Source organism: Astatotilapia calliptera, chromosome 3, assembly GCF_964374335.1.
Source record: "Astatotilapia calliptera chromosome 3, fAstCal68.1, whole genome shotgun sequence".
Lineage (NCBI taxonomy): Eukaryota > Metazoa > Chordata > Actinopteri > Cichliformes > Cichlidae > Astatotilapia > Astatotilapia calliptera.
The window spans coordinates 27,677,480-27,698,054 of NC_137424.1; the positions used below are offsets into that span (position 1 = coordinate 27,677,480).

The window sequence follows — 20,575 nt, forward strand, 5'->3', positions numbered from 1 at the left end:
TTTCTCTTCCCAGAGTCCTGGACTTGTAGCTCACGGTGCCTGGTGCCCAATAAGACAACATTTTTTCTTTGCTTGGGGATGTAGGAAACCACAGCCATATCCCCCTTGTAGCGACCTGGACGGGAGAGACGATTATCGAATCTTACTGCCCGATTAATTTGCTCAAATCTTTTTTTTTGACATGGTAGCAGGAAACAGAAGAGCCCTGTCTCCCCATCCCACAGGCTTGTTGTCGTTTCATGTGAGACCTGTACAGGCCAGCCAGCATCACAAGCCCCATGTAAGCCTGCAACTCCTCCTCATCTATGTCCTTCCAGTCTTTTACTGACCTGTTGCCCTGCAGGTTGGTGAAATGCAGGATTAGCTGCATAATGTCCTCTGCAAAAAAAAGATGGAAAGTGCACACAGGGCTGCTGATTCTATGAATTGCATAATGGGTTGGTCCTGGGGTTAAAATGGGAGGAGGAAAAAATGGCAGGACCTCTTCATGTGTGGGTTGCCACATGATTTCTCCATTTTTAGATCTCCACTGGCCATCCTCTAGTCTTGTCTCTTCCTCCTGCTCTTCTTCCTCCTTCTCCTTCTCCTCCTCCGCACATGAGCTGCAAAGCTCCTCGGTGCCTGGCAAAAATTCTTCTTCGCTGTCAGAAGTATCTCCACTGCTTGTGGAGAGTGCAAAACTGCAGCAACAGCCTCCTCTAAACTGAGTGCACGCTTCATTGTGTCTGTGCAGAAATGACCACTCAGACCAGGCTGCAAAGTATTCTCATAGACTTCAAAGGTGCACCTGAATAAACATGCTACACCATATCCAATAAGAGAGAGGAGGCACACTCTTGATCAAGAAAAAACATAAACGCACGCCTTTGATCTCTCCCCCCCCCCCCCTCTCTCTCTCTCTCACACACACACACACACACACACACACACACACACACACACACACACACACACATGCACATACACACACAATACCATTTTATGGTGGTTAGCTGTTTTATTGTCATGCATTTTACAAGGTAAGATAACCATGTCCTGCATTCAAAACCACTGAAAATGTCTATCGTGGTGCTGTGCCTAATATTGTGCTGGTGTATGCTGGGTAATGGCACAGCTAGGACTGGGTGACTTTATTCACCCGCTTCGGCTGTTATCAGTCCATACAATTGGGCGTTATTAGCACAAATCAGTCCCATAGATATGGACCAGCTCCTGCTAGATTGTTCAGAAGGTTGTTATCATCCATCCAGATGGAGGATCACTAACAGGAGCGTGGGAAGACTCCAGAATTCACTCTGGCTGGAATCCGGTGGATACAGCAGTGTTTACAGGTAAGACCGTTTAAACGGACAGCATTTATAGAACGACTATTAAAAGTCAGCGAGTGTCAATAATGTTAATGTGCTTATGTTAGTAATACACCGAGTGCTAATATAACAGCTTTAAGATGCATTTGTAGATGTTATTACGTGTTTTACCGTCTTTATGGTGCTAGCTTAAAGTTACGGTGTAAACGTTAGCTTATATTGGAGTAAAGCTGTTACTGTTTAAACGATGTTAGCACAGAAATATTAGCTTCTGTTATGACTGACGAAGTTACTAGTTAATAAAGTTTCCAGTAAACTGTTTAATCGCAGCCACAGATTGACAGCAAATATCTCGATTAGCTTCAGTGCATCTGTAATAAATATGTGCAAGTTTCAGTGCTTCGTTTAAACTGTATGATACTTATACTGACCCAGGGTCAATGTAAAATACAATCCTAGCTGTGTGAACAAAGCCTGGCTCCTTTAATCCTGCATGAAAAACCTCAGGATGCAGGCTATTATTACTCTTTCCTGCTGGCACACCTGTCACACCTGAGAGTCAGCTAGAAACGTACAGTGACGTGGACATCATGCAAAGACTGCCAGACTCTGTAATACTGCAAATGATCAGTGACTCAAGTTAACACTAAACTTTAAACAGCACCTCTGTGTCTCTGTGTGCTGAACATTTAGGATTGAGTCAGGCTGCATCTGTGTTAGTCCTCTGACAGACTGGTGACCTGTCCAGGTGTGCTCTACCTATGACTACTGGGACAGGCTCTAGCTCCTGTAATAGAAATTTTCTGTTATTCTCATTTAAAGTATTTAAGTGCTTATGACACTGTTATAGACTGTTCAGTGAAAGGTTCTAAAACTAGATGAACTTACTTCAGCAGTTTGAGAAAACAACTCCCTTTACAGGTGCTGATAAGGCCAAGGGCACAAAACAGCATAACCACTGATCCGTTAGGTTTCATAGCGAGACACGTGAAGTGTGGTAGGATCAGTTTGTAACTTCCTCCCTCTTCCTTGGAATGCATAAAGGAGTAGGAGCACAACTTCTGTGGCAGAGCTGACATGACTGAACTGTAATGTTTGATGTGTGTTTGCTCTCCTGTGCGCAGTAATAAATAGCTTGATCACAGCTCTTTCTGTGTTGCAGACTTTATTTAAAAAATTCCACGACACCCCCCACCCCACTGAATTGAATATTCAAAAGACATTTGTTTAAATAGTTCTAGAAATCTGAGCTGTTGGTGTGTCCTTGGATTGTGTGGTAATAATATTAGAGCCTGCAATCTTTCTTACTGAATCTCTACTATGAGTCATGTTACCTGAGATTAATTCTATGTTTACCTGTCAGCCTGGACGAATGTGCTGTGTGAAGGAAATTAAATTAAATCAGATCTGAACTGCGTACATTTAAGGAATCTGTTCATATTTAATTGAAATATGAACCAGTGTTTTTTTTGATTGCTGATTCCAAGATAGTCTTTGTGGAAATCCTCTTTGGCTTTTTGTTATTTTAATTCTCTTTTATGTTTTCCAGAACAGTTCTCCACAGTCACTGTCCACATGGGTCAGTGGGACCAAGAAGCACTCTGCTAATGTGTGGACTCTGACCAGCAACATCCAGCAAGACCCAGACAGCGTTTTCTATCTCCCAGCTGGAGGTTTTTGTTTGTCAGTGACTGGAGAGTCAGATTTTTGTTGAGCTTCACACTTGCAGAGGTAAGTCAGTTTGCAGAGATCCCTCCTACCCTGGCTTTTATGTGCTAGATTTCTTATCTGAAACAGTAATATTTCAGTGACTGCTGATCCACAGGTTAATACACGCTACTGATCCCTGATAGGAGATCCAACAAAGAAGCCTGGTGGATGTTTGTTTACAGTCTGATGATGGGACATCATGCTCTGCATCTTCAAAGTTTGTCTCTTGATTATTATTCATACCCAGTAATGTGAAGTATGCTCATATCTACTATAACTGAACCAACCTGGTGCTCTTCATTTATGGAGGCTGTTGAGTCTGAATGTTGGATGTTGTGTATCTCGTGTTCTCTGGGCTTTGTTGTCCTCAGTCTTTTTGCAGGATCAGAAAGCAAAACCAGGAGGCGCGTAAATGTTTCTTCTCCATGATGTTTCTTCAAATGTTTCTTCTGGATGATGATAAGACTGTGACACGGGATGCCACCTTTGGTCTTGTGATGAAGCAAAGCTCAGGAAGAAGTGTGATTAAATGGTACCCACATGTGTGCTGCTGAGAAGGATGTACAGGGGCACCTGCAGCCAAATCCAAGCTTCAGCTTAGTTGTAGTTGCAGAATGCTATAGGACTGAGACATCTAAGGCATCAAATGTTTGATTAAACAGAAGAAAAAGAGAAGTTTTTTCCCTATAATTATCACTTCTTAAAATCTGTAGCAACTTCAAGTCTTTCAGCATGCTGAGCATGCTCAGAATGTGACAATATATTTTTGTTCAATATTTAATTTCTTTCAGTTGCAATAGTTAAATGAAAAAAATATATATATATATTCTTATAATTTAGCAAACGAATTTATCAAAAAAAATATATATACATATATCTGTATTAGTTTTAATAAATTAATTTGACACCTGTATTGAAAATACCATATTGTATTCATATAGAATCAGTATGGTATCATTGTTTGTCTGCTCACTGATTGTTGAAACTAAGAGCTAGTTTGATCTGTTTAGATCTAAAGTATCCAAAGTTGAGCTCTAATGTTTCTTCACCCCTGTGTGTGTGATATGTGATTCCTACATGCTGGCAGAGCAGCAGTTTGTGCTCACAGATGGTGACGGTGTGGAGAGACGGTGGTGTTTCCTCAGAAGAACCAGCAGAGTCACAAAGGACACCAGTCCATCTCACAGCCTTGACTTGCTGACTGATGTTCGTCTGCACTGCACAGAGGAAATCAACTGACCGAGGTTTGTCCAGTGACGTGTTATGAAATGTATATTTGTTTTATGCTTACAGATATGTTTTTCTTGACAGAGGCTCTGCAGAGGTTAGACAAAGCAGAGAAAATATGTGCTTGTAACAGTGAGAAACGCATTGTCTTGGCGAAAGAAAGCATTTTTGAACAAATTCATATAAATCGCTGTAACTTTTGATAGAAGACTCAGACACACATGTTTATGGCTTTATCTTATAAAACTCAATATCTCCGTGCTGGGCAAACAGGTTTTGCAGCCGTTTGAGCTAAGATTTTAAAATTATTCACATAATGAAAACCTATACTTTTTTTCAGGCGAGTTTCCCATTCAAATGCATGTAACAGTGAGAAACGCATTGTCTTGGCGAAATAAAGCGTTTTTGAACAACTTCATATAAATCGCTGTAACTTTTGATAGAGGTCTCAGACACACATGTTTATGGCTTTATCTTATAAAACTCAATATCTCCGTGCTGGGCAAACAGGTTTTGCAGCCGTTTGAGCTAAGATTTTAAAATTATTCACATAATGAAAACCTATACTTTGTCTGAGGCGAGTTTCCCATTCAAATGCATGTAACAGTGAGAAACGCATTGTCTTGGCGAAAGAAAGCGTTTTTGAACAACTTCATATAAATCGCTGTAACTTTTGATAGAAGACTCAGACACACATGTTTATGGCTTTATCTTATAAAACTCAATATCTCCGTGCTGGGCAAACAGGTTTTGCAGCCGTTTGAGCTAAGATTTTAAAATTATTCACATAATGAAAACCTATACTTTGTCTCAGGCGAGTTTCCCATTCAAATGCATGTAACAGTGAGAAACGCATTGTCTTGGCGAAATAAAGCGTTTTTGAACAACTTCATATAAATCGCTGTAACTTTTGATAGAGGACTCAGACAAACATGTTTATGGCTTTATCTTATAGAACTCAATATCCCCGTGCTGGGCAAACAGGTTTTGCAGCCGTTTGAGCTAAGATTTTAAAATTATTCACATAATGAAAACCTATACTTTGTTTCAGGCGAGTTTCCCATTCAAATGCATGTAACAGTGAGAAACGCATTGTATTGGCGAAATAAAGCATTTTCGTACAACTTCATATAAATCGCTGTAACTTTTGATAGAAGACTCAGACACACATGTTTATGGCTTTATCTTATAAAACTCAATATCTCCGTGCTGGGCAAACAGGTTTTGCAGCCGTTTGAGCTAAGATTTTAAAATTATTCACATAATGAAAACCTATACTTTGTTTCAGGCGAGTTTCCCATTCAAATGCATGTAACAGTGAGAAACGCATTGTATTGGCGAAAGAAAGCATTTTCGTACAACTTCATATAAATCGCTGTAACTTTTGATAGAACACTCAGACAAACATGTTTATGGCTTTATCTTATAGAACTCAATATCTCCGTGCTGGGCAAACAGGTTTTGCAGCCGTTTGAGCTAAGATTTTAAAATTATTCACATAATGAAAACCTATACTTTGTCTCAGGCGAGTTTCCCATTCAAATGCATGTAACTGTGAGAAACGCATTGTCTTGGCGAAAGAAAGCGTTTTTCAAAACCTTCATATAAATCGCTGTAACTTTTGATAGAGGACTCAGACAAACATGTTTATGGCTTTATCTTATAGAACTCAATATCTCCGTGCTGGGCAAACAGGTTTTGCAGCCGTTTGAGCTAAGATTTTAAAATTATTCACATAATGAAAACCTATACTTTGTCTCGGGCGAGTTTCCCATTCAAATGCACGTAACAGTGAGAAACGCATTGTCTTGGCGAAAGAAAGCGTTTTTGAACAACTTCATATAAATCGCTGTAACTTTTGATAGAACACTCAGACACACATGTTTATGGCTTTATCTTATAAAACTCAATATCTCCGTGCTGGGCAAACAGGTTTTGCAGCCGTTTGAGCTAAGATTTTAAAATTATTCACATAATGAAAACCTATACTTTGTCTCGGGCGACTTTCCCATTCAAATGCATGTAACAGTGAGAAATGCATTGTCTTGGCGAAATAAAGCGTTTTTGAACAACTTCATATAAATCGCTGTAACTTTTGATAGAGGACTCAGACAAACATGTTCATGGCTTTATCTTATAGAACTCAATATCTCCGTGCCGGGCAAACAGGTTGCAGCCGTTTGAGCTAAGATTTTAAAATTATTCACATAATGAAAACCTATACTTTGTCTCGGGCGAGTTTCCCATTCAAATGCATGTAACAGTGAGAAACGCATTGTCTTGGCGAAAGAAAGCATTTTCGTACAACTTCATATAAATCGCTGTAACTTTAGATAGAAGACTCAGACAAACATGTTCATGGCTTTATCTTATAAAACTCAATATCTCCGTGCTGGGCAAACAGGTTTTGCAGCCGTTTGAGCTAAGATTTTAAAATTATTCACATAATGAAAACCTATACTTTGTTTCAGGCGAGTTTCCCATTCAAATGCATGTAACAGTGAGAAACGCATTGTCTTGGCGAAAGAAAGCATTTTCGTACAACTTCATATAAATCGCTGTAACTTTTGATAGAAGACTCAGACACACATGTTTATGGCTTTATCTTATAGAACTCAATATCCCCGTGCTGGGCAAACAGGTTTTGCAGCCGTTTGAGCTAAGATTTTAAAATTATTCACATAATGAAAACCTATACTTTGTTTCAGGCGAGTTTCCCATTCAAATGCATGTAACAGTGAGAAACGCATTGTCTTGGCGAAAGAAAGCATTTTCGTACAACTTCATATAAATCGCTGTAACTTTTGATAGAAGACTCAGACAAACATGTTTATGGCTTTATCTTATAGAACTCAATATCCCCGTGCTGGGCAAACAGGTTTTTTTCAGCCGTTTGAGCTAAGATTTTAAAATTATTTACATAATGAAAACCTATACTTTGTCTCAGGCGAGTTTCCCATTCAAATGCATGTAACAGTGAGAAACGCATTGTCTTGGCGAAATAAAGCATTTTCGTACAACTTCATATAAATCGCTGTAACTTTTGATAGAAGACTCAGACACACATGTTTATGGCTTTATCTTATAGAACTCAATATCCCCGTGCTGGGCAAACAGGTTTTGCAGCCAATTGAGCTAAGATTTTAAAATTATTCACATAATGAAAACCTATACTTTGTCTTGGGCGAGTTTCCCATTCAAATGCATGTAACCGTGAGAAACGCATTGTCTTGGCGAAAGAAAGCGTTTTTGAACAACTTCATATAAATCGCTGTAACTTTTGATAGAGGTCTCGGACAAACATGTTTATGGCTTTATCTTATAGAACTCAATATCTCCGTGCTGGGCAAACAGGTTTTGCAGCCGTTTGAGCTAAGATTTTAAAATTATTCACATAATGAAAACCTATACTTTGTCTCGGGCGAGTTTCCCATTCAAGTGCATGTAACAGTGAGAAACGCATTGTCTTGGCGAAAGAAAGCGTTTTTGAACAACTTCATATAAATCGCTGTAACTTTTGATAGAACACTCAGACACACATGTTTATGGCTTTATCTTATAAAACTCAATATCTCCGTGCTGGGCAAACAGGTTTTGCAGCCGTTTGAGCTAAGATTTTAAAATTATTCACATAATGAAAACCTATACTTTGTTTCAGGCGAGTTTCCCATTCAAATGCATGTAACAGTGAGAAACGCATTGTCTTGGCGAAAGAAAGCGTTTTTGAACAACTTCATATAAATCGCTGTAACTTTTGATAGAACACTCAGACACACATGTTTATGGCTTTATCTTATAAAACTCAATATCTCCGTGCTGGGCAAACAGGTTTTGCAGCCGTTTGAGCTAAGATTTTAAAATTATTCACATAATGAAAACCTATACTTTGTTTCAGGCGAGTTTCCCATTCAAATGCATGTAACAGTGAGAAACGCATTGTCTTGGCGAAAGAAAGCGTTTTTGAACAACTTCATATAAATCGCTGTAACTTTTGATAGAACATTCAGACACACATGTTTATGGCTTTATCTTATAAAACTCAATATCTCCGTGCTGGGCAAACAGGTTTTGCAGCCTTTTGAGCTAAGATTTTAAAATTATTCACATAATGAAAACCTATACTTTGTCTTGGGCGAGTTTCCTATTCAAATGCATGTAACCGTGAGAAACGCATTGTCTTGGCGAAAGAAAGCGTTTTTGAACAACTTCATATAAATCGCTGTAACTTTTGATAGAGGTCTCAGACAAACATGTTTATGGCTTTATCTTATAGAACTCAATATCCCCGTGCTGGGCAAACAGGTTTTGCAGCCTTTTGAGCTAAGATTTTAAAATTATTCACATAATGAAAACCTATACTTTGTCTCGGGCGAGTTTCCCATTCAAATGCATGTAACAGTGAGAAACGCATTGTCTTGGCGAAAGAAAGAGGTTTTGCAGCCGTTTGAGCTAAGATTTTAAAATTATTCACATAATGAAAACCTATACTTTGTTTCAGGCGAGTTTCCCATTCAAATGCATGTAACAGTGAGAAACACATTGTCTTGGCGAAATAAAGCGTTTTTGAACAACTTCATATAAATCGCTGTAACTTTTGATAGAGGTCTCAGACAAACATGTTCATGGCTTTATCTTATAGAACTCAATATCCCCGTGCTGGGCAAACAGGTTTTGCAGCCGTTTGAGTTAAGATTTTAAAATTATTCACATAATGAAAACCTATACTTTGTCTTGGGCGAGTTTCCCATTCAAATGCATGTAACCGTGAGAAACGCATTGTCTTGGCGAAAGAAAGCGTTTTTGAACAACTTCATATAAATCGCTGTAACTTTTGATAGAGGTCTCGGACAAACATGTTTATGGCTTTATCTTATAGAACTCAATATCCCCGTGCTGGGCAAACAGGTTTTGCAGCCGTTTGAGCTAAGATTTTAAAATTATTCACATAATGAAAACCTATACTTTGTCTCGGGCGAGTTTCCCATTCAAGTGCATGTAACAGTGAGAAACGCATTGTCTTGGCGAAAGAAAGCGTTTTTGAACAACTTCATATAAATCGCTGTAACTTTTGATAGAACACTCAGACACACATGTTTATGGCTTTATCTTATAAAACTCAATATCTCCGTGCTGGGCAAACAGGTTTTGCAGCCGTTTGAGCTAAGATTTTAAAATTATTCACATAATGAAAACCTATACTTTGTTTCAGGCGAGTTTCCCATTCAAATGCATGTAACAGTGAGAAACGCATTGTCTTGGCGAAAGAAAGCGTTTTTGAACAACTTCATATAAATCGCTGTAACTTTTGATAGAACATTCAGACACACATGTTTATGGCTTTATCTTATAAAACTCAATATCTACGTGCTGGGCAAACAGGTTTTGCAGCCGTTTGAGCTAAGATTTTAAAATTATTCACATAATGAAAACCTATACTTTGTTTCAGGCGAGTTTCCCATTCAAATGCATGTAACAGTGAGAAACGCATTGTCTTGGCGAAAGAAAGCGTTTTTGAACAACTTCATATAAATCGCTGTAACTTTTGATAGAAGACTCAGACACACATGTTTATGGCTTTATCTTATAAAACTCAATATCTCCGTGCTGGGCAAACAGGTTTTGCAGCCTTTTGAGCTAAGATTTTAAAATTATTCACATAATGAAAACCTATACTTTGTCTTGGGCGAGTTTCCCATTCAAATGCATGTAACCGTGAGAAACGCATTGTCTTGGCGAAAGAAAGCGTTTTTGAACAACTTCATATAAATCGCTGTAACTTTTGATAGAGGTCTCGGACAAACATGTTTATGGCTTTATCTTATAGAACTCAATATCCCCGTGCTGGGCAAACAGGTTTTGCAGCCGTTTGAGCTAAGATTTTAAAATTATTCACATAATGAAAATCTATACTTTGTTTCAGGCGAGTTTCCCATTCAAATGCATGTAACAGTGAGAAACGCATTGTCTTGGCGAAAGAAAGCGTTTTTGAACAACTTCATATAAATCGCTGTAACTTTTGATAGAGGTCTCAGACACACATGTTTATGGCTTTATCTTATAAAACTCAATATCTCCGTGCTGGGCAAACAGGTTTTGCAGCCTTTTGAGCTAAGATTTTAAAATTATTCACATAATGAAAACCTATACTTTGTCTCGGGCGAATTTCCCATTCAAATGCATGTAACAGTGAGAAACGCATTGTCTTGGCGAAAGAAAGCGTTTTTGAACAACTTCATATAAATCGCTGTAACTTTTGATAGAAGACTCAGACAAACATGTTTATGGCTTTATCTTATAGAACTCAATATCCCCGTGCTGGGCAAAAAGGTTTTGCAGCCGTTTGAGCTAAGATTTTAAAATTATTCACATAATGAAAACCTATACTTTGTCTCAGGTGAGTTTCCCATTCAAATGCATGTAACAGTGAGAAACACACTGTCTTGGCGAAAGAAAGCATTTTTCAACAACTTCATATAAATCGCTGTAACTTTTGATAGAAGACTAAGACACACATGTTTATGGCTTTATCTTATAGAACTCAATATCCCCGTGCTGGGCAAACAGGTTTTGCAGCCGTTAGAGTTAAGATTTTGAAATTATTCACATAATGAAAACCTATACTTTGTTTCAGGCGAGTTTCCCATTCAAATGCATGTAACAGTGAGAAACGCATTGTCTTGGCGAAAGAAAGCGTTTTTGAAAAACTTCATATAAATTGCTGTAACTTTTGATAGAAGACTCAGACACACATGTTTATGGCTTTATCTTATAAAACTCAATATCTCCGTGCTGGGCAAACAGGTTTTGCAGCCTTTTGAGCTAAGATTTTAAAATTATTCACATAATGAAAACCTATACTTTGTTTCAGGCGAGTTTCCCATTCAAATGCATGTAACAGTGAGAAACGCATTGTCTTGGCGAAAGAAAGCGTTTTTGAACAACTTCATATAAATCCCTGTAACTTTTGATAGAACATTCAGACACACATGTTTATGGCTTTATCTTATAAAACTCAATATCTCCGTGCTGGGCAAACAGGTTTTGCAGCCTTTTGAGCTAAGATTTTAAAATTATTCACATAATGAAAACCTATACTTTGTCTTGGGCGAGTTTCCTATTCAAATGCATGTAACCGTGAGAAACGCATTGTCTTGGCGAAAGAAAGCGTTTTTGAACAACTTCATATAAATCGCTGTAACTTTTGATAGAGGTCTCAGACAAACATGTTTATGGCTTTATCTTATAGAACTCAATATCCCCGTGCTGGGCAAACAGGTTTTGCAGCCTTTTGAGCTAAGATTTTAAAATTATTCACATAATGAAAACCTATACTTTGTCTCGGGCGAGTTTCCCATTCAAATGCATGTAACAGTGAGAAACGCATTGTCTTGGCGAAAGAAAGAGGTTTTGCAGCCGTTTGAGCTAAGATTTTAAAATTATTCACATAATGAAAACCTATACTTTGTTTCAGGCGAGTTTCCCATTCAAATGCATGTAACAGTGAGAAACACATTGTCTTGGCGAAATAAAGCGTTTTTGAACAACTTCATATAAATCGCTGTAACTTTTGATAGAGGTCTCAGACAAACATGTTCATGGCTTTATCTCATAGAACTCAATATCCCCGTGCTGGGCAAACAGGTTTTGCAGCCGTTTGAGCTAAGATTTTAAAATTATTCACATAATGAAAACCTATACTTTGTCTCGGGCGAGTTTCCCATTCAAATGCATGTAACAGTGAGAAACGCATTGTCTTGGCGAAAGAAAGAGGTTTTGCAGCCGTTTGAGCTAAGATTTTAAAATTATTCACATAATGAAAACCTATACTTTGTTTCAGGCGAGTTTCCCATTCAAATACATGTAACAGTGAGAAACACACTGTCTTGGCGAAAGAAAGCGTTTTTGAACAACTTCATATAAATCGCTGTAACTTTTGATAGAAGACTCAGACACACATGTTTATGGCTTTATCTTATAGAACTAAATATCCCCGTGCTGGGCAAACAGGTTTTGCAGCCGTTTGAGCTAAGATTTTAAAATTATTCACATAATGAAAACCTATACTTTGTCTCAGGTGAGTTTCCCATTCAAATGCATGTAACGGTGAGAAACACACTGTCTTGGCGAAAGAAAGCGTTTTTGAACAACTTCATATAAATCGCTGTAACTTTTGATAGAAGACTAAGACACACATGTTTATGGCTTTATCTTATAGAACTCAATATCCCCGTGCTGGGCAAACAGGTTTTGCAGCCAATTGAGCTAAGATTTTAAAATTATTCACATAATGAAAACCTATACTTTGTCTCGGGCGAGTTTCCCATTCAAATGCATGTAACAGTGAGAAACGCATTGTCTTGGCGAAAGAAAGAGGTTTTGCAGCCGTTTGAGCTAAGATTTTAAAATTATTCACATAATGAAAACCTATACTTTGTTTCAGGCGAGTTTCCCATTCAAATACATGTAACAGTGAGAAACACACTGTCTTGGCGAAAGAAAGCGTTTTTGAACAACTTCATATAAATCGCTGTAACTTTTGATAGAAGACTCAGACACACATGTTTATGGCTTTATCTTATAGAACTAAATATCCCCGTGCTGGGCAAACAGGTTTTGCAGCCGTTTGAGCTAAGATTTTAAAATTATTCACATAATGAAAACCTATACTTTGTCTCAGGTGAGTTTCCCATTCAAATGCATGTAACGGTGAGAAACACACTGTCTTGGCGAAAGAAAGCGTTTTTGAACAACTTCATATAAATCGCTGTAACTTTTGATAGAAGACTAAGACACACATGTTTATGGCTTTATCTTATAGAACTCAATATCCCCGTGCTGGGCAAACAGGTTTTGCAGCCAATTGAGCTAAGATTTTAAAATTATTCACATAATGAAAACCTATACTTTGTCTCGGGCGAGTTTCCCATTCAAATGCATGTAACAGTGAGAAACGCATTGTCTTGGCGAAAGAAAGAGGTTTTGCAGCCGTTTGAGCTAAGATTTTAAAATTATTCACATAATGAAAACCTATACTTTGTTTCAGGCGAGTTTCCCATTCAAATACATGTAACAGTGAGAAACACACTGTCTTGGCGAAAGAAAGCGTTTTTGAACAACTTCATATAAATCGCTGTAACTTTTGATAGAAGACTCAGACACACATGTTTATGGCTTTATCTTATAGAACTAAATATCCCCGTGCTGGGCAAACAGGTTTTGCAGCCGTTTGAGCTAAGATTTTAAAATTATTCACATAATGAAAACCTATACTTTGTCTCAGGTGAGTTTCCCATTCAAATGCATGTAACGGTGAGAAACACACTGTCTTGGCGAAAGAAAGCGTTTTTGAACAACTTCATATAAATCGCTGTAACTTTTGATAGAAGACTAAGACACACATGTTTATGGCTTTATCTTATAGAACTCAATATCCCCGTGCTGGGCAAACAGGTTTTGCAGCCAATTGAGCTAAGATTTTAAAATTATTCACATAATGAAAACCTATACTTTGTCTCGGGCGAGTTTCCCATTCAAATGCATGTAACAGTGAGAAACGCATTGTCTTGGCGAAAGAAAGCGTTTTTGAACAACTTCATATAAATCGCTGTAACTTTTGATAGAAGACTCAGACACACATGTTTATGGCTTTATCTTATAGAACTCAATATCCCCGTGCTGGGCAAACAGGTTTTGCAGCCGTTTGAGCTAAGATTTTAAAATTATTCACATAATGAAAACCTATACTTTGTCTCGGGCGAGTTTCCCATTCAAATGCATGTAACAGTGAGAAACGCATTGTCTTGGCGAAAGAAAGAGGTTTTGCAGCCGTTTGAGCTAAGATTTTAAAATTATTCACATAATGAAAACCTATACTTTGTTTCAGGCGAGTTTCCCATTCAAATACATGTAACAGTGAGAAACACACTGTCTTGGCGAAAGAAAGCGTTTTTGAACAACTTCATATAAATCGCTGTAACTTTTGATAGAAGACTCAGACACACATGTTTATGGCTTTATCTTATAGAACTAAATATCCCCGTGCTGGGCAAACAGGTTTTGCAGCCAATTGAGCTAAGATTTTAAAATTATTCACATAATGAAAACCTATACTTTGTCTCGGGCGAGTTTCCCATTCAAATGCATGTAACAGTGAGAAACGCATTGTCTTGGCGAAAGAAAGCGTTTTTGAACAACTTCATATAAATCGCTGTAACTTTTGATAGAAGACTCAGACAAACATGTTTATGGCTTTATCTTATAGAACTCAATATCCCCGTGCTGGGCGAAAAGGTTTTGCAGCCGTTTGAGCTAAGATTTTAAAATTATTCACAAAATTGAAAACCTATACTTTGTCTCAGGCGAGTTTCCCATTCAAATGCATGTAACAGTGAGAAACACACTGTCTTGGCGAAAGAAAGCATTTTTCAACAACTTCATATAAATCGCTGTAACTTTTGATAGAACACTCAGACACACATGTTTATGGCTTTATCTTATAAAACTCAATATCTCCGTGCTGGGCAAACAGGTTTTGCAGCCTTTTGAGCTAAGATTTTAAAATTATTCACATAATGAAAACCTATACTTTCTCTTGGGCGAGTTTCCCATTCAAATGCATGTAACCGTGAGAAACGCATTGTCTTGGCGAAAGAAAGCGTTTTTGAACAACTTCATATAAATCGCTGTAACTTTTGATAGAGGTCTCGGACAAACATGTTTATGGCTTTATCTTATAGAACTCAATATCCCCGTGCTGGGCAAACAGGTTTTGCAGCCGTTTGAGCTAAGATTTTAAAATTATTCACATAATGAAAACCTATACTTTGTCTCGGGCGAGTTTCCCATTCAAATGCATGTAACAGTGAGAAACGCATTGTCTTGGCGAAAGAAAGCGTTTTTGAACAACTTCATATAAATCGCTGTAACTTTTGATAGAACACTCAGACACACATGTTTATGGCTTTATCTTATAAAACTCAATATCTCCGTGCTGGGCAAACAGGTTTTGCAGCCTTTTGAGCTAAGATTTTAAAATTATTCACATAATGAAAACCTATACTTTCTCTTGGGCGAGTTTCCCATTCAAATGCATGTAACCGTGAGAAACGCATTGTCTTGGCGAAAGAAAGCGTTTTTGAACAACTTCATATAAATCGCTGTAACTTTTGATAGAGGTCTCGGACAAACATGTTTATGGCTTTATCTTATAGAACTCAATATCTCCGTGCTGGGCAAACAGGTTTTGCAGCCGTTAGAGTTAAGATTTTAAAATTATTCACATAATGAAAACCTATACTTTGTTTCAGGCGAGTTTCCCATTCAAATGCATGTAACAGTGAGAAACGCATTGTCTTGGCGAAAGAAAGCGTCTTTGAACAACTTCATATAAATCGCTGTAACTTTTGATAGAAGACTAAGACACACATGTTTATGGCTTTATCTTATAGAACTCAATATCCCCGTGCTGGGCAAACAGGTTTTGCAGCCGTTTGAGTTAAGATTTTAAAATTATTCACATAATGAAAACCTATACTTTGTTTCAGGCGAGTTTCCCATTCAAATGCATGTAACCGTGAGAAACGCATTGTCTTGGCGAAAGAAAGCGTTTTTGAACAACTTCATATAAATCGCTGTAACTTTTGATAGAACATTCAGACACACATGTTTATGGCTTTATCTTATAAAACTCAATATCTACGTGCTGGGCAAACAGGTTTTGCAGCCGTTTGAGCTAAGATTTTAAAATTATTCACATAATGAAAACCTATACTTTGTTTCAGGCGAGTTTCCCATTCAAATGCATGTAACCGTGAGAAACGCATTGTCTTGGCGAAAGAAAGCGTTTTTGAACAACTTCATATAAATCGCTGTAACTTTTGATAGAACACTCAGACACACATGTTTATGGCTTTATCTCATAAAACTCAATATCTCCGTGCTGGGCAAACAGGTTTTGCAGCCTTTTGAGCTAAGATTTTAAAATTATTCACATAATGAAAACCTATACTTTGTCTTGGGCGAGTTTCCCATTCAAATGCATGTAACCGTGAGAAACGCATTGTCTTGGCGAAAGAAAGCGTTTTTGAACAACTTCATATAAATCGCTGTAACTTTTGATAGAGGTCTCGGACAAACATGTTTATGGCTTTATCTCATAAAACTCAATATCTCCGTGCTGGGCAAACAGGTTTTGCAGCCGTTTGAGCTAAGATTTTAAAATTATTCACATAATGAAAACCTATACTTTGTCTCGGGCGAGTTTCCCATTCAAATGCATGTAACAGTGAGAAACGCATTGTCTTGGCGAAAGAAAGAGGTTTTGCAGCCAATTCATATAAATCGCTGTAACTTTTGATAGATGACTAAGACACACATGTTTATGGCTTTATCTTATAGAACTCAATATCCCCGTGCTGGGCAAACAGGTTTTGCAGCCGTTAGAGTTAAGATTTTAAAATTATTCACATAATGAAAACCTATACTTTGTTTCAGGCGAGTTTCCCATTCAAATGCATGTAACAGTGAGAAACGCATTGTCTTGGCGAAAGAAAGCGTCTTTGAACAACTTCATATAAATCGCTGTAACTTTTGATAGAAGACTAAGACACACATGTTTATGGCTTTATCTTATAGAACTCAATATCCCCGTGCTGGGCAAACAGGTTTTGCAGCCGTTTGAGTTAAGATTTTAAAATTATTCACATAATGAAAACCTATACTTTGTTTCAGGCGAGTTTCCCATTCAAATGCATGTAACAGTGAGAAACGCATTGTCTTGGCGAAAGAAAGCGTTTTTGAACAACTTCATATAAATCGCTGTAACTTTTGATAGAAGACTCAGACAAACATGTTTATGGATTTATCTTATAAAACTCAATATCTACGTGCTGGGCAAACAGGTTTTGCAGCCGTTTGAGCTAAGATTTTAAAATTATTCACATAATGAAAACCTATACTTTGTCTCAGGCGAGTTTCCCATTCAAATGCATGTAACAGTGAGAAACACACTGTCTTGGCGAAAGAAAGCGTTTTTGAACAACTTCATATAAATCGCTGTAACTTTTGATAGAACACTCAGACACACATGTTTATGGCTTTATCTTATAAAACTCAATATCTCCGTGCTGGGCAAACAGGTTTTGCAGCCGTTTGAGCTAAGATTTTAAAATTATTCACATAATGAAAACCTATACTTTGTCTGAGGCGAGTTTCCCATTCAAATGCATGTAACAGTGAGAAACACACTGTCTTGGCGAAATAAAGCGTTTTTGAACAACTTCATATAAATCGCTGTAACTTTTGATAGAAGACTCAGTCAAACATGTTTATGGCTTTATCTTATAAAACTCAATATCTCCGTGCTGGGCAAACAGGTTTTGCAGCCGTTTGAGCTAAGATTTTAAAATTATTCACATAATGAAAACCTATACTTTGTCTCAGGCGAGTTTCCCATTCAAATGCATGTAACAGTGAGAAACGCATTGTCTTGGCGAAATAAAGCGTTTTTGAACAACTTCATATAAATCGCTGTAACTTTTGATAGAAGACTCAGACAAACATCTTTATGGCTTTATCTTATAAAACTCAATATCTCTGTGCTGGGCAAACAGGTTTTGCAGCCGTTTGAGTTAAGATTTTAAAATTATTCACATAATGAAAACCTATACTTTGTCTCGGGCGAGTTTCCCATTCAAATGCATGTAACAGTGAGAAACGCATTGTCTTGGCGAAAGAAAGCGTTTTTGAACAACTTCATATAAATCGCTGTAACTTTTGATAGAACACTCAGACACACATGTTTATGGCTTTATCTTATAAAACTCAATATCTCCGTGCTGGGCAAACAGGTTTTGCAGCCGTTTGAGCTAAGATTTTAAAATTATTCACATAATGAAAACCTATACTTTGTTTCAGGCGAGTTTCCCATTCAAATGCATGTAACAGTGAGAAACGCATTGTCTTGGCGAAAGAAAGCGTTTTTGAACAACTTCATATAAATCGCTGTAACTTTTGATAGAACACTCAGACACACATGTTTATGGCTTTATCTTATAAAACTCAATATCTCCGTGCTGGGCAAACAGGTTTTGCAGCCTTTTGAGCTAAGATTTTAAAATTATTCACATAATGAAAACCTATACTTTGTCTTGGGCGAGTTTCCCATTCAAATGCATGTAACCGTGAGAAACGCATTGTCTTGGCGAAAGAAAGCGTTTTTGAACAACTTCATATAAATCGCTGTAACTTTTGATAGAGGTCTCGGACAAACATGTTTATGGCTTTATCTTATAGAACTCAATATCCCCGTGCTGGGCAAACAGGTTTTGCAGCCGTTTGAGCTAAGATTTTAAAATTATTCACATAATGAAAACCTATACTTTGTCTCGGGCGAGTTTCCCATTCAAATGCATGTAACAGTGAGAAACGCATTGTCTTGGCGAAAGAAAGAGGTTTTGCAGCCACTTCATATAAATCGCTGTAACTTTTGATAGAAGACTAAGACACACATGTTTATGGCTTTATCTTATAGAACTCAATATCTACGTGCTGGGCAAACAGGTTTTGCAGCCGTTTGAGCTAAGATTTTAAAATTATTCACATAATGAAAACCTATACTTTGTTTCAGGCGAGTTTCCCATTCAAATGCATGTAACCGTGAGAAACGCATTGTCTTGGCGAAAGAAAGCGTTTTTGAACAACTTCATATAAATCGCTGTAACTTTTGATAGAACACTCAGACACACATGTTTATGGCTTTATCTCATAAAACTCAATATCTCCGTGCTGGTCAAACAGGTTTTGCAGCCTTTTGAGCTAAGATTTTAAAATTATTCACATAATGAAAACCTATACTTTGTCTTGGGCGAGTTTCCCATTCAAATGCATGTAACCGTGAGAAACGCATTGTCTTGGCGAAAGAAAGCGTTTTTGAACAACTTCATATAAATCGCTGTAACTTTTGATAGAGGTCTCGGACAAACATGTTTATGGCTTTATCTTATAGAACTCAATATCCCCGTGCTGGGCAAACAGGTTTTGCAGCCGTTAGAGTTAAGATTTTAAAATTATTCACATAATGAAAACCTATACTTTGTTTCAGGCGAGTTTCCCATTCAAATGCATGTAACAGTGAGAAACGCATTGTCTTGGCGAAAGAAAGAGGTTTTGCAGCCACTTCATATAAATCGCTGTAACTTTTGATAGATGACTAAGACACACATGTTTATGGCTTTATCTTATAGAACTCAATATCCCCGTGCTGGGCAAACAGGTTTTGCAGCCGTTAGAGTTAAGATTTTAAAATTATTCACATAATGAAAACCTATACTTTGTTTCAGGCGAGTTTCCCATTCAAATGCATGTAACAGTGAGAAACGCATTGTCTTGGCGAAAGAAAGCGTCTTTGAACAACTTCATATAAATCGCTGTAACTTTTGATAGAGGTCTCGGACAAACATGTTTATGGCTTTATCTTATAGAACTCAATATCCCCGTGCTGGGCAAACAGGTTTTGCAGCCGTTTGAGCTAAGATTTTAAAATTATTCACATAATGAAAACCTATACTTTGTCTCGGGCGAGTTTCCCATTCAAATGCATGTAACAGTGAGAAACGCATTGTCTTGGCGAAAGAAAGCGTCTTTGAACAACTTCATATAAATCGCTGTAACTTTTGATAGAAGACTAAGACACACATGTTTATGGCTTTATCTTATAGAACTCAATATCCCCGTGCTGGGCAAACAGGTTTTGCAGCCAATTGAGCTAAGATTTTAAAATTATTCACATAATGAAAACCTATACTTTGTCTCGGGCGAGTTTCCCATTCAAATGCATGTAACAGTGAGAAACGCATTGTCTTGGCGAAAGAAAGAGGTTTTGCAGCCGTTTGAGCTAAGATTTTAAAATTATTCACATAATGAAAACCTATACTTTGTTTCAGGCGAGTTTCCCATTCAAATACATGTAACAGTGAGAAACACACTGTCTTGGCGAAAGAAAGCGTTTTTGAACAACTTCATATAAATCGCTGTAACTTTTGATAGAAGACTCAGACACACATGTTTATGGCTTTATCTTATAGAACTAAATATCCCCGTGCTGGGCAAACAGGTTTTGCAGCCGTTTGAGCTAAGATTTTAAAATTATTCACATAATGAAAACCTATACTTTGTCTCGGGCGAGTTTCCCATTCAAATGCATGTAACAGTGAGAAACGCATTGTCTTGGCGAAAGAAAGCGTTTTTGAACAACTTCATATAAATCGCTGTAACTTTTGATAGAAGACTCAGACACACATGTTTATGGCTTTATCTTATAGAACTCAATATCC

At 37.5% G+C, this 20,575-nt stretch overlaps 1 long non-coding RNA gene across 2 annotated transcripts in view; it reads left to right on the plus strand.

Moving 5' to 3' along the window:
* Positions 1–963: 963 nt before the first annotated feature.
* Positions 964–20,575, plus strand: part of LOC113020044 (uncharacterized) — a 58,903-nt gene continuing 39,291 nt past the window's right edge. For both annotated transcript variants that reach the window (XR_013906939.1, XR_013906940.1), the window contains exons 1-3: positions 964–1,331; positions 2,857–3,038; positions 3,133–4,261. This is a non-coding gene — a long non-coding RNA (uncharacterized LOC113020044). The remainder of the gene's footprint in view (positions 1,332–2,856; positions 3,039–3,132; positions 4,262–20,575) is intronic.